Raw genomic sequence first — 16,153 nt, 5'->3', positions numbered from 1 at the left:
TTGGCAGTGACTTTTATATATCCTTTATTTATCCAGTTCAAAAACAATCTTGTTGACATTATAAATGTATTTTTTATAGGTAATCTGGTCAAGAAGACAGCAGACAGTGCAACAAATATATCAGTTGTACTTACATTATAACCAGAGTTAAACCAACAGTGACTTTCTAGCAAAAGTGTGAGGATTATAATATAGGTAATAAAAAGACACTGTGTATATCTGTCTAATGGTGCTTCTTCTTTTTCCTTTCATGTCACCTTCTCTCTTTCACCACCACAGGAATCACAGATATCAGATGCAGTAAGATGAACACAGCTTCAACCGTCTGTTTGTTGAAAAACAGTAACGTGACCGCACCGCATTTTCTTGTTAGTAACGGTAACGGCGTTGTAACGATAGAAATAGTAATTAGTTATATTACTCGTTACTGAAAAAAGTAATGCCGTTAGCTGCTTATAAACCACTGAATCAGGTACGTTCTAAATGGGGCGTTGTGCCAAGATGGTGGAGTGAATAGATGCTCTCTACCGATTTCTGCACAGAAAATTTGTGAGCAATGGTAAAACCTCAAATTTATGCTGCTAACACTAACAATTCACTAAACAAGGGAAGATACAACAATCATAAGGAAAGAAGCAGAAAAATGCCAAATCAGAAAGAAGCAAAAAGGGGTCTGGACAGTTCCAAGTCTAAGACAACGCCTGAGAATGCTAACAAGGAGAATGCTACGCCCAGCAACGTGCTAATGGATAGCCGCCATAACTACGCAGCTACTGCAGTAACACTCACGTTAGCCAAAGAGGAAATGAATGAGTTCCCACCTCTCCCTCTTAACCTCTTAAATCACCAGCTCTGAAGAAGGTGATGTACGAACGCAGCTCTGACCCAGTTGATGTAAACCAGATAATTTCCAGTTTATCGGCACTAATAAACACCAGGTCTGATAACATCGAGAGCATGGTGAGAGATAATACGATAAAGATTGAGGGTCTCAAAAAGACGATTGGTCTCGTGTGCGCGGAAATGAAAGACATGAAGGGGAAAGTTCGCGACCTGGAAAAAAAAGTCACTAAAGAGGAAGGCCGGGTGGACAACGGCCATCAGAGAATATCTGAGCTGGAAAGATATTCCAGGAGTTGGAATCTCAGACTACATGGAGTCAAGGAGACTGAGAAAGAGGGCGTAAGGGGAAAGGTGATAGAGATATGCCGATCTGTTCTGGCAGAACAAAATCACAGGCTGCCTGATGCCATCGACACCGACTTGGAGCCAAGCGCCAAAATAGCACCAGACCCAGAGGCATCATTGTGCAGTTCACCTCCCACGTCTACAGGGATGCTGTATGGAAAGCAGCCAAAACATCCCCCTAGCTGCAGGACAATCATTGTTGGGGAGTAATGGAATACATATACCGCCTATACGTATTTAAAATACAAAATATGAGTAACTGTATTCCGTTACAGTTACAGTTTAAAAAGGTGGTATTTAGAATACAGTTACTTTGTTGAAATAAATGGATTACTTTCCTGTTTCATATTGTCGCAGGTCAGGACTGTTTGGGTTTTGTTTGACAGCTACGTTCTGTTGTTCCAGGCGGCAGCGTTACGGTTGCCATGGTTACAGGGTGACGCTCTCTCTCTGCATGTTTCCTGGGTGAGAGAGCGCCTTTTTGTTGTTGTTGTTGTGCTAAGCTAATAGACAGAATGCTACTGCTCTGAAGAATGTAGCATCATGGGCAGTGTAGTCCGTGCTGCAGGGAGAATGGACTGCCATACTCGTTATGTGTCTGTGAGCGAGGGAGGGAGAAAAAGGCGAGTGGAAAAGTACGAGCTGTCATCGAGCAAAAACGGGAGCTGGAAGCATGTAAATATAATAATAACCACTGCAGCCAAGAAGAGTGCCTGACGAGCCCAGTTGTAAGTAAGCTATTAAGACTCAACTGTACACCGTGTTCGTGTTTTCCTCCGAAACAATAAGTTCCGTTGGAGCAGCCTTTCAACGCCTCTCTCTGTCCCTTGCAAGCAAAGTTGATCCAGACAACAAAGTAAAGCTAGTTTTCAGCTACCAACCCGACACGAACCCGACACGAACCCGACGTATTAGCCAGAGGTCCCTTTACTATGGTTCGGACCTTGAGAAACAGTAATAAATCACAGCAATAGCACATTCATGTAGTTGTAAAAGCATGATAATATATTAAGTAATCCAAAGTATTCAGAATACGTTACTGTCATTGAGTAATGCAACGGAATACGTTACAGAATACATTTTGGGGCATGTATTCTGTATTCTGTAATGGAATACATTTTAAAAGGAACCTTCCCAACACCTAGGACAATCACTACCTTTGTTCAATAATTAGACACAGTAACAGTACTTTCATTACAGTAAATATATATGGTTACAATAATAAAACTGAAAATGATAAATTACTTGACTCCTTAGAAGAAAGAATTAATTTCTGTCTCTCCAAATACCCAAATTCAATCCTCTTAATTGGTGGAGACTTTAACATCTCTTTAGATAATGCAGTAGATAGATGGTCTCCAGGGCAGCAATCTTCATACAGTGCAAACTTAAAAAATTTCATGGCAAAATTTTATGTCATGATTATTTGGAGAGAAAAATTTCCAGATGATAGACTTTTTACCTGGAGCAATAAGACAGGATCCAGGCAATCATGTATTGATTTCTGGCTTGTTTCTTACTGCATTGATAAAGATAATATTACTGTTTTTTGGTTTTTTGGGTTTTTTTGCCTGTCCCATTTGGTTCTTTAGCCATCAGAATTGTTGTCTGAAGACCAACAAGGATACCCAATGGATTTACTTTGCCAAATGGATCATCGTGGCATTGCCGTATTGGTCCATTTGATCGACCTTTGTTTTTATTATTTATTTTATTTTATTTTCAGATGTTACAGACGGGACAGACATGAGTGAGGGATAGGAAAGGGAGAGAGAAAGAGGAAGGAAAAGAAAAACAGAAGGGGAGAGGGACAGTGAGAAAGGGGGGGAGAAAAAAAATCTCCTGGATCACCTGTTGAGAGGAGAAGAATAGAAAACAAGAAAAAAAAAAAAAAAAACCAAAGCAACATACTAAACACAACACCATCGTATTAATCTAGCTAAGTGTAAACAGCAGTAAATACTAAAAATTCAATGTTGTTGTGCAGCACGCAGGACAGACAGCGCACAATGTGCTTTGAAGTAGCAGCCAAGAAAGGTGTAATTTAAGTCTACGAGCAGTGAACACCCGTGTGCATACCTGTGTGGATCAGCGCGCTTGTATTCAAATGGTTTCCACATGTAATGGTCTGCAAGAGGATGTAGCGAGCCATAGCCCCGTCCCCCAGGGCATGAAGCAGGCATGGAGGAGATCCAGGCCCCAGACATCCAGAGGCCCCAGAGTGCGAGAGCCCAAGGAGGACCACCGGAGGGGCATCCGTGCCACCCTCATGGGAAGGGCTGAGGATCCCCAGACGAGGCGTCACCCAGTAGCCACCGAGCAGAAGCTAGAGGGGGCTGCACCGGCATGCCCGCCGGCTCTGCCGGCAGCCAGCTGTGCCAGAGTGAACCGAGCCGCAGGCCCAGAGGCCGGAGGCCCGAGGGCCCCCCGCACCCCAGAGGAGGCCTGACCGAGAAACAGGCGCCAGGCCCCGCCAGGTAGCCACCGGGAGTGAGCCGGTACATACCTGAGTGCCCAGCCCCGGACACCAAGAACTACCAATGCACCGACCCCTGAGGGCATCAGTCACCGTCAGGGAGTGTGGTGAGGGGAGATAGGCCTTGGAGGGCCTGGGAGTTCCCAGAGAGGTGGATTCTAAGACCCGACCTGACATATAGACACAGACAAACAGGCACACACAGACACAAACATGCGTTCCCACCCTCCTGCACACATATACAAACACTCAGCACTCACCCAACGTAAGGACTGACATAAATGGACATGTACACACAATCACACTCCCCAAACATACTCTATACCCCGGGTCCAGGTACCCTCGCCCCCAGAGGGGGAAACAGAACCCAGACCCAAGAGATAATATTACTGTTAATATACTCGCCACCCCCTCACTGATCATAGAGCAATTCACATTAACATCCAAATGCTCACACTGGATAATATACCTTATAAATTCTCATTGGAAGTGAAATAACTCCTTACTAAAAGATAAAATGGTTAACATGCAGATTAATAAATTAATGGCTCATTATTGGAATAAAGCTAACACAGAGAAGTCTTTTTGTACCAATTGGGAACTTTTTAAATTTGAAGCATGCAAATTCAAAAGACTTGCATAAGATGTGGCCTACTTCATATAGTGAATCATATAAGGCTTATATGATTTACTCATGAAAGTGGCCACTTTCATATATTGTTTTTGTAAGTATCCAAAACATACAAGTTTCATTTATATAATTTTTCTATGGATCTTGTATCTGTTTTCACTATTGTATGCTTTTCATACAAGTTTCACACAAGACAGATACAAACTTTATAAGATTTATATATATCTTTTCCATGTGCGTTATTACCAGAAATCCCCAGAAGAAATCTCAGAGGAAGATAAATTAACTTTACTAGACCTTCAAAATAAATTGGTCAGTTTATATCGACACAAGGCTGGGGGTGCTTTTGTAAGATCCAGGAAGAGGTGGCTGGAGGAGGGCGAACAAAATTCTGCTTTTTCAGGCTTGAAAAATACAGATCCAAAATCAACTAAATATTAATGGCATTGTCTCTGACAATCCTAGAGAAATTTCAAAGTTTTGTGCCAAATTCTATACTAAACTGTACAACTCAAACTATAATGAGGATGTCTCAACACTGTTTCTCAATAATATTAAAAACCTAAAAACTATTGTTGTGGAAGATAGAAGTCTCTGTGACAGCCCTCTGACTGTGGAGGAAGTTTGTAATTCTATTTCTGCACTTAAGGCCAACAAATCTCCTGGCACAGATGGTTTAACTGCAGAGTTTTATAAATCATTTTCTAATCTCCTGGCTGCGTTCTTACTGCAGGTTTTCATAGAAAGTATAGAGAATAACACCCTCCCTCCTACTCTTACTCAGGGTCTCATAACACTTATTTCAAAGCCAAACAAAGACTTACTTCTTATTGATAATTGGAGACCGATCTGTCTGCTCAATAATGACTATGAGATTATGGTTTTAGTACTTGCTAACAGAATTAAAGAGTTTTTGGACACAATTATCGATGAGACACAATCAGGCTTTATGAGAAATAGACAAATTTCTAATAACATTAGACTGGTTTTAGATCTACTTGATTACTCTGATTTGGTATCTGACAATAGCTTCATTCTCTTCCTGGATTTTTAAAAGGCTTTTGATACAATTGAACATCAATTTATTTTCCACTCTTTGAAAAAATTTTGACATTTTTCTATAAAGCTATCAAAACCTGTTTTTGGCGACTGTCAAGCCTTTGAGTCGCCGAGCAGCTGAATAGGGGAATAATGTTGATGCGCCCACTGTTTAAAACGTAAGTCAAAGTTCCAGGTTAAAACTCCTTTATTTGTTATCAAATCCTTAAAATCCGTAGAAAAACAGTGATCAAAAACATTCTAAGCTTGAGCGGTCAGCAAAAGTTGACTTCCCCCATCATCCACTCATTCACAAAAATTCCCTCGGGCCGTGAACAGGTGATATAGCAATCACTATTACTATTACTGACACCGCGTGACCCAAAGCTAGGCCTATCCACAACATTCCGGCCCCTAATTATTCATTTTTACAGTAATAATTACACATCCAACACCATAACTCACGACACACACTTCATCACATCACAGACACACTTCATCACATCACAGACACCCAGTGAGACAACATAACATACTCAAAAGTCCACCAAAGTTATTTTCTCATTTCTTCTCTTCTTTTCTTCTGTTTGCACATGAGTCAGTCATAGGCCAGAGGTTACCAGCACTTAGCCTAAATATAGTCAGTCTGTGATGTACATCTCATAACATTAAAGTCAATTCAAAGTTAGTTATGTCACACTGTGTCAAAAATGTCATCGTCATGGGTCAGAGGCCTCCTGAAGAAGGCATATCTTTGTGACAGGTCTGCACACATGGCTGGTTGGGGTCTTAATCCAGACCTGACGCACAAGCCCCTTTTCATCTGGTGCATCTCCGGTGACTCTCCCAATGATCCAGGAACCACGAGGTGCAGAATCATCCACTATAAGGACCACATCTCCAGGAACAAAGTTGCGTTTAATCCTTCCCCATTTCTGGTGTTGCTGAAGTTGTGGCAAGTACTCTTTAGTCCATCTTTTCCAAAACCGGTCAGATATATATTGAACTTGCCTCCATCGTTTACGTGCGTAGAGATCGTCCCTCCGGAACAGGCCAGGTGGTAAAGACGGGTTGGAGTTGAGAAGAAGGAGATGGTTTGGTGTTAAGGCTTCCAAATCATTTGGATCGGTGGATTCCAGCGTAATGGGTCTACTGTTGAGGATTGACTCCACTTCACAAAGAGCAGTTTGGAGCCCTTCCTCGTCCAAATGCTGTGTTTGGAGAGTGGAATTAAGGACCTTTCTGACAGAACGAATCAACCGCTCCCATGCTCCGCCATGATGCGATCCAGTTGGAGGATTAAAGATCCATTTCACTCCCTTCAAAGACACAGCATCAGAGATCTTTTCCTGATTCCACTGTTCCATAGCTCGTCTCAGCTCGCGCTCTGCGCCCACAAAGTTAGTCCCATTGTCTGAGCGCAGTTCTTGTACCTGACCTCATCTAGTGATGAAACGTCGTAAGGCGTTAATGAAAGAGTCAGTGTCAAGAGATGAGGCAACCTCAATATGTACTGCTCTAAATACCAAACAAGTAAAAATAACACCATACCGCTTTACAAGACTTCTCCCACGCTTCACTTCAAATGGACCAAAATAGTCTACTCCAACAAAGCTAAATGGGGGTTTCTCAGGGGTCACTCTGCTTTCAGGCAATTCAGCCATCTGCTGCTGGCCTGCAGCTCCATGAAACCTTCTGCAGGTCACACACCTCGACATGATGCTTCGAATCAAAGCACACACACACACCAAATCCAACAGCAAACGTAGCGGTGGGCGTTTCACAAAAACATCTTCATATGGTCAGAATCCAAACTGCGTTTAAACAGACAACACGGAGCACAAAAACACCGTTTACATACCACCGTCGTCTTCTCCTTATCTGTCAGACTAGCCGATTTTATGGGTGTAGTGGCGGCGGTGTGTGAGCTCGCGTCGGCGTTTATTCAGTGCTGATTGCAGGAGGCTCCATTGCCGTCGCACATTTTGCTGACAAATATTGACGACTGATTGGCGACTGTCAAGCCTTTGAGTCGCCGAGCAGCTGAATAGGGGAATAATGTTGACGCGCCCGCTGTTTAAAACGTAAGTCAAAGTTCCAGGTTAAAACTCCTTTATTTGTTATCAAATCCTTAAAATCCGTAGAAAAACAGTGATCAAAAACATTCTGAGCTTGAGCGGTCAGCAAAAGTCGACTTCCCCCATCACCCACTCATTCACAAAATTTCCCTCGGGCCGTGAACAGGTGATATAGCAATCACTATTACTACCGACGCCACGTGACCCAAAGCTACGCCTATCCACAACCCCTGTTATACAAGGAATCACCATAGCTGATAAGGAGCTTGCTGTCATCAGCCAGCTACCTGATGACACCACACTCTTCTTGAAGAATGCAAATCAAATCCGTCCAGCCCGTAGTGTTATTAGTGATTTCTCTGAGGCATCTGGTTTATGTCTAAATCTAAAAAAATATGAATTACTAGCAATAAAAGACTGCACTGCAAATGCTATCTGTAACATTTCTGTTCAAATTCAAATAAAAATTTTATTTGTCACGTACACAGTCATACACAGTACGATATGCAGTGAAATGCTTAGACAACTGCTCGTGACCTAAAGAAAAAAAAGAAAAGGCCATGAATAAGATAGGAAATAAATATGAAAATTAAAAAGGGTAAATTTAACTAGGAAGGAATAAGATAAAATATATAAATTAAAGTTGAAAATAAAATAAGGCTACATTCACACTGCAGGTCTTAATGCTCAATTCCGATTTTTTGATCAAATCTGATTTTTCTGTCTGCTCGTTCACACTACAACTAAAATGCGACAGCAAACGCGCTCTAGTGTGAACCCTCAAAGCGGCCCGCATGCGCAAAAGAAGGCGTCACACACAACGCGCTCTGTTTAGACCCAGAGCAAACAGTATTGTTTGACTGATGGCCATTAATATAAAGACTTCAGACTTTACGTTTCCCAATTTTTGCTTTAAGTTATTTTGTTATTTACATATGGCCTAATAATGATCCTTATTGCTGTTTTAGAGAGGAGCGGTGCTTCAAAGGCTATGCAGATTTCTGTCAGAATCTGCAGATTATACAGTATAAATAAAATGTTCACGTCGTCTTCCCAATAGTTTCACTGACATCTACACTGGGTGGACAGGAAGCGTTCGCGATGTCTTCTCGGGCGCCTTTCTGGAGGTGATAATTGGCATCTGTCTCTTGTCGGTGACGTAAAAGACGGATTTAATGCGACTTGATCGTTCACACAGCAGTCGCTTTCTAAAACATCTGATATGTATCGGATTCAGTACCACATACGAAAGTGACCCAGATCGGATTTGAAAATATCGGATTTGTGGCGTTCACACTGTCATAGCATGATCGATATGGGTCGCATAGGGTCAAAAAAATCGGATTTGATGCGCTTTCGCCTGCAGTGTGAACGTAGCCTAACTGTACAACAAAATACACAATACACAGTATAGAAATATATAAGAATGTATGAAGAAATATAAATATCATATACACAATAACAGCAGCTGTACAAGTATTAACTGGAAATGAAGAATATAATGACCAGTGTTGTGCAAACCACATTATTTAGTGTCTTGTGCAGTGCAAATATGCTTAAAGTGATTTAAGTGATGAAGTGAAAACAATGTCCAGAATGTCCAGTGTGTGTAAGAACCATGTGTGGGTCAGTACTGTGTGGTGGTGTGATTGAGAGACCGTATCACCTGCGGGAAGAAGCTCCTCCTCAGTCTCTCTGTGTTGGTCTTCAGGGAGCGGAATCACTTTCCTGACCTCAACAGAGAGAACAGTCTGTTGTTGGGATGGCTGAGGTCCTTCACGATCTTCCTGGCCTTGGTCCAGCACCGCCTGCTGTAGATTGAGTGCAGGTCAGGGAGCTCGGAGCGGATGTTGCGCTCAGCTGACCGCACAACCCTCTGTAGAGCTCGTCTGTCCTGCATGGTGCTGTTCCCGAACCAGGTTAAGATGTTTCCCGTCAGGATGTTCTCTATGGTGCAGGAGTAAAAGTTCCCGAGCACCTTGGAGGGCAGTTGGAAGCCTCTCAAGCGTCTGAGGTGGTAGAGACGCTGTCGGGCCTTTTTCACCACGGTGTTGATGTGACAGGAACATGACAGGTCCTGTGTGATGTGAACTCCGAGGTATTTGAAGCTGTCCACTCTCTCCACTGGGCACTCGTTGATGACGGGGGTCTGGTAGTTCCTCTCCTGCTTAGTGCTGAAGTCCACTATCAGCTCCTTTGTCTTACTGACGTTTAGAAGGAGGTTGTTCCTCTGGCACCAGTTCTCCAGATTCCTAATCTCCTTCAGGTAGGCCGTCTCGTTGTTATCAGAGATCAGGCCCACCACGACGGTGTCGTCAGCAAACTTGATGATGGTGGTGTAGCTGGTAGTGGCCACACAGTCATATGTGTACAGAGAGTACAGCAGGGGGCTCAGAACACACCCCTGGGGGGCTCCAGTGCTGAGAGTGGTGGAGGCTGAGACATGTCCGCCCATCCTTACTGCCTGTGGTCTGCCAGTTAGGAAGTTGGAGATCCACAGACACATAGATGAGCTGAGTCCCAGATGCTCCAGCTTGGTGGTGAGTGTGGAGGGAATTATGGTATTAAATGCAGAGCTATGAAGAGCATTTTAACATAATTCCCCCTTCTAGTGTCCAAGTGAGTGAGTGATGTGTGGAGGAGATGAGAGATGGCATCGTCTGTGGAACGATTTGGACGGTAAGCGAACTGTAGTGGGTCCAGTGTGTCTGGTAGTGAAGAAATGATGAAGTCTCTGACCAGGCGTTCAAAGCACTTCATCACTACTGAGGTGAGGGCTACAGGGCGATAGTCATTGAGAGAAGCAGGGTGGGGTTTCTTCGGGACAGGAACAACGATGGACTCTTTGAAGCATGTGGGGATCACCGACTGAGATAAAGAGATGTTGAATATCTCAGTGAACACAGGAGCTAGCTGGTATGCGCAGTCTCTGAGGATACGACCTGGGATGCCGTCTGGTCCTGCTGCTTTCCTGGTGTTCACTCTCTTGAAGGCTCTCCTTACTTCATGCTCGGAGATGACGAGCACGTTTCCGGTGCTGGCAGTATCTTCCTGTCTGCAGTTATTAGCGCCGCTAGCACTAGCATCGTTGGAGTCCTTAGCTGCAGTCACGGCCGCGTTCGTCATACCGGTTGTTGGTGCTTTATAATCCGTTATTGTCCTTAGTCCCTGCCACAGGCTCCTAGAGTCACTCTGTTGGAGTTGTGACTCTAGTTTCCTCCCGTAGCGCTGCTTCGCCTCTTTCACCGCCCTCCGCACGTTATATGACGCGGCTTTGTACGGGTCCATGTCCCCCGTCGTGAGTCCCGTGTTGTAGGCAGCGGTGCGGGATCTCAGAGCGTCGCGGATGGTTTTATCCACCCACGGCTTCTGGTTGGGAAACGTTGTGATAGTCTTTGTCTCCACGGTATCATCCGCTAGTTTCCCGATGAATCCCACAACCGCTTCCGTAAACACGTTGACGTCATCGTCGGAGCTGTTTCTGAACATGCCCCAGTCTGCGTCATCGAGTGCGTCCTGTAACGCGGCCACCGATTGATCCGTTCAGCGCGCGACCTTCCTCTGAACCGGAACTTCCTGTTTCAGCCTTTGTTTGTATTTTGGCATGAGGAAGATGGCGGCGTGATCGGATTTGCCAAACGGAGGGCGGGATTGTGCCTTTTAGCCGTCCTTGACCGTAGTGTAGCAGTGGTCCAGTGTCATTTCACCTCTGGTGGGGCAGGTGATGTGTTGATAAAAGTTCGGCGCTGCGCGTTTGAGGTTGGCGCTATTAAAGTCCCCCATCACAATAAGCGCAGCATCCCAGTGTTGTGTCTGGTGCTGTGTGAATGCCTCATACAGCTCGCATAAGGCGGTGACCGTGTCCGCTTGTGGTGGAATATAAACGGGACTTATAATGACAGATGTAAATTCTCGAGGTAGATAAAAAGTACGACACATGATGGACAGTAGTTCCAGATTTGGTGTGCAGGAGCGTGTGAGAGGAACAGCGTTTGCACTGTTGCACCAATTGTTGTTCACCATTAAACACACGCCGCCTCCCCTTGACTTCCCCGAGTCCCGTGTCCTGTCCATGCAGTGAACCGAGAAGAACTTGGCCGGCTGGCTTCAGCCATGTCTCGATGAAGCAGAGGAGATTGCAGTCCCAAATGTCTCTCTATCCTGGCCCCGAGGTCATCAAGCTTGTTCTCCAGTGACTGGACGTTGGCGAGCAGGATGCTAGGCAGAGGTGTGCGGTGTGCACGAGCTCTCAGCCTGTTCCTGACGCCGGCTCGTTTCCCTCGAGGCCGTCCTTTGTTCTCCCTCAAGATCTCACTCGGCCAGCTCGGATCCGGAGTCAAAAACTTCGAATTGTGAGTACATTGTTATACCAATAGAAACAAGAGTGTCTCTGTCATACCTAATGTATCCAATGGTGATGATTTTGCCGATTTAGAAACGCTGAAAACTAACTTAAAAAACAAAGACAAAGAAAAGGTGGTCGGAGCAGTCGTGACGGCAGCCGACCTCACCGGCGCCATCTTGTTAAACAAGAAGTCACATACCCAGGACTGTTAATATCCAAAGACCAAAAGTCAAGATGCTCGTCAAACTTCAATCCGATTATACAAAAAACTAGAGATGGCACGATACCACTTTTTTATGTCCGATACCGATACCGATATCATAAATTTGGATATCTGCCGATACCGATATGAATCCGATATAGTGTTTTTTAATCAACAAAACTGTTTTTTAAAATATCTTGCTGCATTTTGCAAGTCTGCAAGTTCATACTCAAGTTTAAAACAACAACTACACTAAAGCTATTCTGTTATACCTGTATACAAAAAAAATATTTCATAGTTCAGCAACACTGATCAATCTAATAAACTTAAACCTACACCATCCTCCCTATTCTGGTATTTTAAAGAGTACTTAGCGTAAATATTAAGCAACCTAACTAATAGGGTTCCAACTCCCAGCAACAACAAAAATAAATAAATAAAAAATAGGGAACCACCCCTCACGCTCCACCTCATGATGCTTAATCGACGTAATCAACCTTAATTTGATGCAGTGTGAAAAAAATGCACAGAAATCAATTATTTTTCAAGAAATATTAAATAGATTCAACATCTTTCTTCAACAAAATTGCAGACTGCACAGATGGTACCTTCACAAAGGAAAAAGTACTATAGCTTACTAGGGTATATATATTAGACTTAATAGTCACTATATACAGTAATTGACTTCTATTCATTTTACATCAAATTAAAACTTTGTGTGTCAGATAATTATTTATTAAAAGCTAGACATTTTAAATGAGAATAAGAAAGAAAAGTATGTCTTTGTGCCCCCTTTTCCCTGTTCATGCCCTATCGGCCCCCCTGGCTAAACTTTGCTAGATCCGCCCCTGCACAGTTACCAGCGTCAGCTACGTAGAAAAAGATCCTGGTGTAGAAAGAAATATTAAATAAATTCTAACAACAGCTGATCAAGCTTAAACGTGCTGCTGTTGTTCAGCCGCTGGTTTCCTCTTTCTGGTGCAAAGTGGGCCAAAAACAAACAAGAGAGACAGACTCGCAACAGAAAAGCCGATCAGCTGATCATTTAAGCAGTTTCACGATTGAAGTAGCAGCCGGAGAGCGAGAGGCAGTCGCTCGTTAAGCTTAACGCAGGAATGCTTTACAAACATTCAGAGATGGACTTACACACTTGCTTTACTTCTCTCGGGGATAACTTTGTCGGAGATGAAATGCCAGGTTGCTAGCGAAGCTCCACATGCTATCCAGACCACCGACAGGTCCCGCATGCCACAGCCGCTCTATCACGTGATGCATACTGCTCCGACGTGCTAACGTTCTGAGGTGAGTTACGGCGTGTTGCAAGTTTTGTGAGGTGCTTTCGTGATATTTAATGGATCGGATTACATTTTTTATTTTTCTCCGATATCCGATCCAGTAATTTAGGTCAGTATCGGACCGATACCGATACGTAATATCGGATCGGTCCATCTCTACAAAAAACATGAAAAAAGTTCAACCAGTGGCTGCAAAGGAATTTATCTCTGAAAGGTAGAGTGTTAATTATTAAAGCTGAAGGGATATTCCAACTGGCATATGCTGCTCTCTCCTTACATCTGGATAAGAAGATTAGTAAAGACATTGACCGCATGCTCTTTAATTTTATATGGAAAAACCATAACAACAGAGATATTTTATTTCTTTTATTATCACTTTTCCTGGAAACCTGGATCCAAAATGGGATCCTATTGGTGGCTCAGCTGGTTAATAAAGGGGGAGTACGACTTACTTACAATGAATCCCTTACACTATATAATTTTCCAAGCAGCGTTTGGGAATTCTCCATGGTGCTTGGTGCCATACCCTCAGGTACTTTAATGTTATATAAAAACACTGACAGGTCAATATCTACCTCAGTCACTCTCCCTGATCCAGCTGAGTCAGCAGTGGGAAAAATCTGCTTTTCACAGGAACTTGGTAACAGCAATAAGAGAATACGTAGTTTATTCCAAGAAGATATCGTGTCTCTCCCATATATATAATATCTTACTGGAACCGACATGTTCCAGATATCACCTGGAAGACAGACTGGATGATCCCATAAATATCTAATTGTAAACAAGGTGAAGGAGATCTCATGTAAAATTCTTCATAAATGTTACCCAGCCAGTCACTATATGGTAACATTTAAAAGACACATAAATACTAATTGAACTTTCTGTGGGGATCATCCAGAAACTGTGACACATCCTTTTTGGTACTGTTCCTCTACACAGAGATTCTGGAAGGAATTTAACAGTTTTGTTATTGTCCATATTTTAAGGGAGTTTTCTTAATGATGGGAAAATGTTCTATTCTTTTTCTTTAAGTTCTCCAGGAAGAATGATAAATGTTTTTTATAATAAATTTTTTCATACTTTTAGCTAAATTTTTTATCCATAAATGTAAGTTTATTAATAAAACACCATATTTCTGCCTTTTTATAAGGATATGGAATAGTACATACAATCAATATCAGACTCAACCAACAAAAAGGCTCACAGAACAATATTTATATATGCTGATTTTTTCGTGTACTCATATGATAATTTATTTACCCCTGATTTGTATGTTCATGTTCTGTTCTTTCGTAAACTTCATCTGTTTGTATGTTGTATACTTATTGTGTGTTCAATAAAGTTCAATTAAAAAAAAAAAAGTACATTCTAAATGAAGCTTCAGACGTCACTAAACACGTGACTCTAGCCAAACGAATCAAGCCTGCACACAGTGCTTCTGAAGCAGCGTGTTGATTAGTGATGCTAAATTTGATTCTTTTTACTGAATCGAGTGTTAATGAGTCACTCATCAAAGTGAATCGGATGTGTTGAGTCATTTGATTCACTGAGTCAGTTGACCAGAGAGTGCAAAAATTTTACATTTTCACTCAAACTTAATTTGTTTCCCTTTTCATGTAAATCCCACTGCTAAGATGAATGATTAAAAAAACCAAAAAAAACCCAACTATTTTATAGAGAACAAAGAGCAAAAATATTTCTAAAATTAAGCAATTTCTTATCAAAATTGCTTAATAAACATTTATTTTGTTTATTTGTATTTTATTAGTATTTTCCTTAAGTGTGTCAAATATATATTTTCTCATCTAAATGTCCACTGCGCTGTGAGCCAGGGGGCGGTAATGCGCCTTAACATTGGTTGCCAACCAGGAAGAAGAAGAAGCTGTGAGCCACGAGGGAGGGGGTGAGCGAGTCCTGAGTGATTCGCACATCACTAGTGTTGGTCTTTTTCACACACGCACCGGAGCGTCAGCTTCAAGCGGACCATCGCTACCTCTCACATCTAAAGGTAAGTGTCAAGGTAACTTTGAACTGAGTTCAGTCAATCTCGAGTTTTTCGAAGTTTTCTGAATGAAGTTTTCTGTTGCTCTCTGTGAGAGGAGACCGTTAAAGACGAGGCTCTCCAGAGTGTAGCAAAACAGGAAACCACAGCTGGGTGTGTGTAAGTGTGCAAACGAATATATTAGAAGTGCAAGTGAGCCACGAGTAAAGAAAGGTCAAGTTTCGTGAGTTGTTTTTCTCAACACTGATCACGCGCTCAACACTCTACACATACTTGCATCACACGCGCGCTCTCGAGCATCAGTATCCGGTTTTTCAGTCTGACGTCACTAGCCGTGTCTGGACCTAAACTCCGCTGCAGGTCCATATATCAAACGATCACTGTGGCATTACTGAGAGTTGAAAAACTGTCTTAAGTCTTTCATCTTTAATAAAATGATCAGCGTTCTGCTCCACCAGGTGTAACAATTGAGTTTAACATCCAGGCATCCATAAAAACGGAATTTATGACATTTAACGGAGTTAGAAGTAGTGATGGGCAGATGAAGCCTCATGAAGCACTGAAGCTTTTCATCCAATTGGTTCACCCCAACGCGAAGTTTCTTGAAGCTTCATTTGCTCTAGCAGGACACCTACTGGATGTAAAAATATTAGTTGGCATGAATTTGAAGAGTGTGGCATTTTGCACACAGCCTGTAAATGTCAACAACAAAAGGAGTGTGTAAAACATCTATATTGTAGGGATGGCAGTATACTGTGTATATTTATGCTGGCAGTATGGAAAATGATTATTTGGAAATGCCTAAAATGGAAATGATCATATGCTGTGAGGTGAGGTGTGGACAGTGGTTGTGCTTTTGTAACATTGAGGCAAGGACAGTGATTAGTGTTTAGGGGAC

General features: G+C 42.7%; 1 protein-coding gene across 1 annotated transcript in view; it reads left to right on the top strand.

Moving 5' to 3' along the window:
• Nucleotides 1-16,153, top strand: part of LOC146625338 (uncharacterized) — a 169,047-nt gene that overhangs the window by 70,004 nt on the left and 82,890 nt on the right. The window lies entirely within an intron of this gene.

Source organism: Diplotaxodon limnothrissa, linkage group LG9 (assembly GCF_057381915.1).
Source record: "Diplotaxodon limnothrissa isolate DT_005_m linkage group LG9, D_limnothrissa_male_GT1.1, whole genome shotgun sequence".
NCBI classification, from domain to species: Eukaryota; Metazoa; Chordata; class Actinopteri; order Cichliformes; family Cichlidae; genus Diplotaxodon; species Diplotaxodon limnothrissa.
The sequence above is the reverse complement of the archived record's forward strand: the minus strand, read 5'-3'. Positions and strand labels throughout refer to the sequence as shown.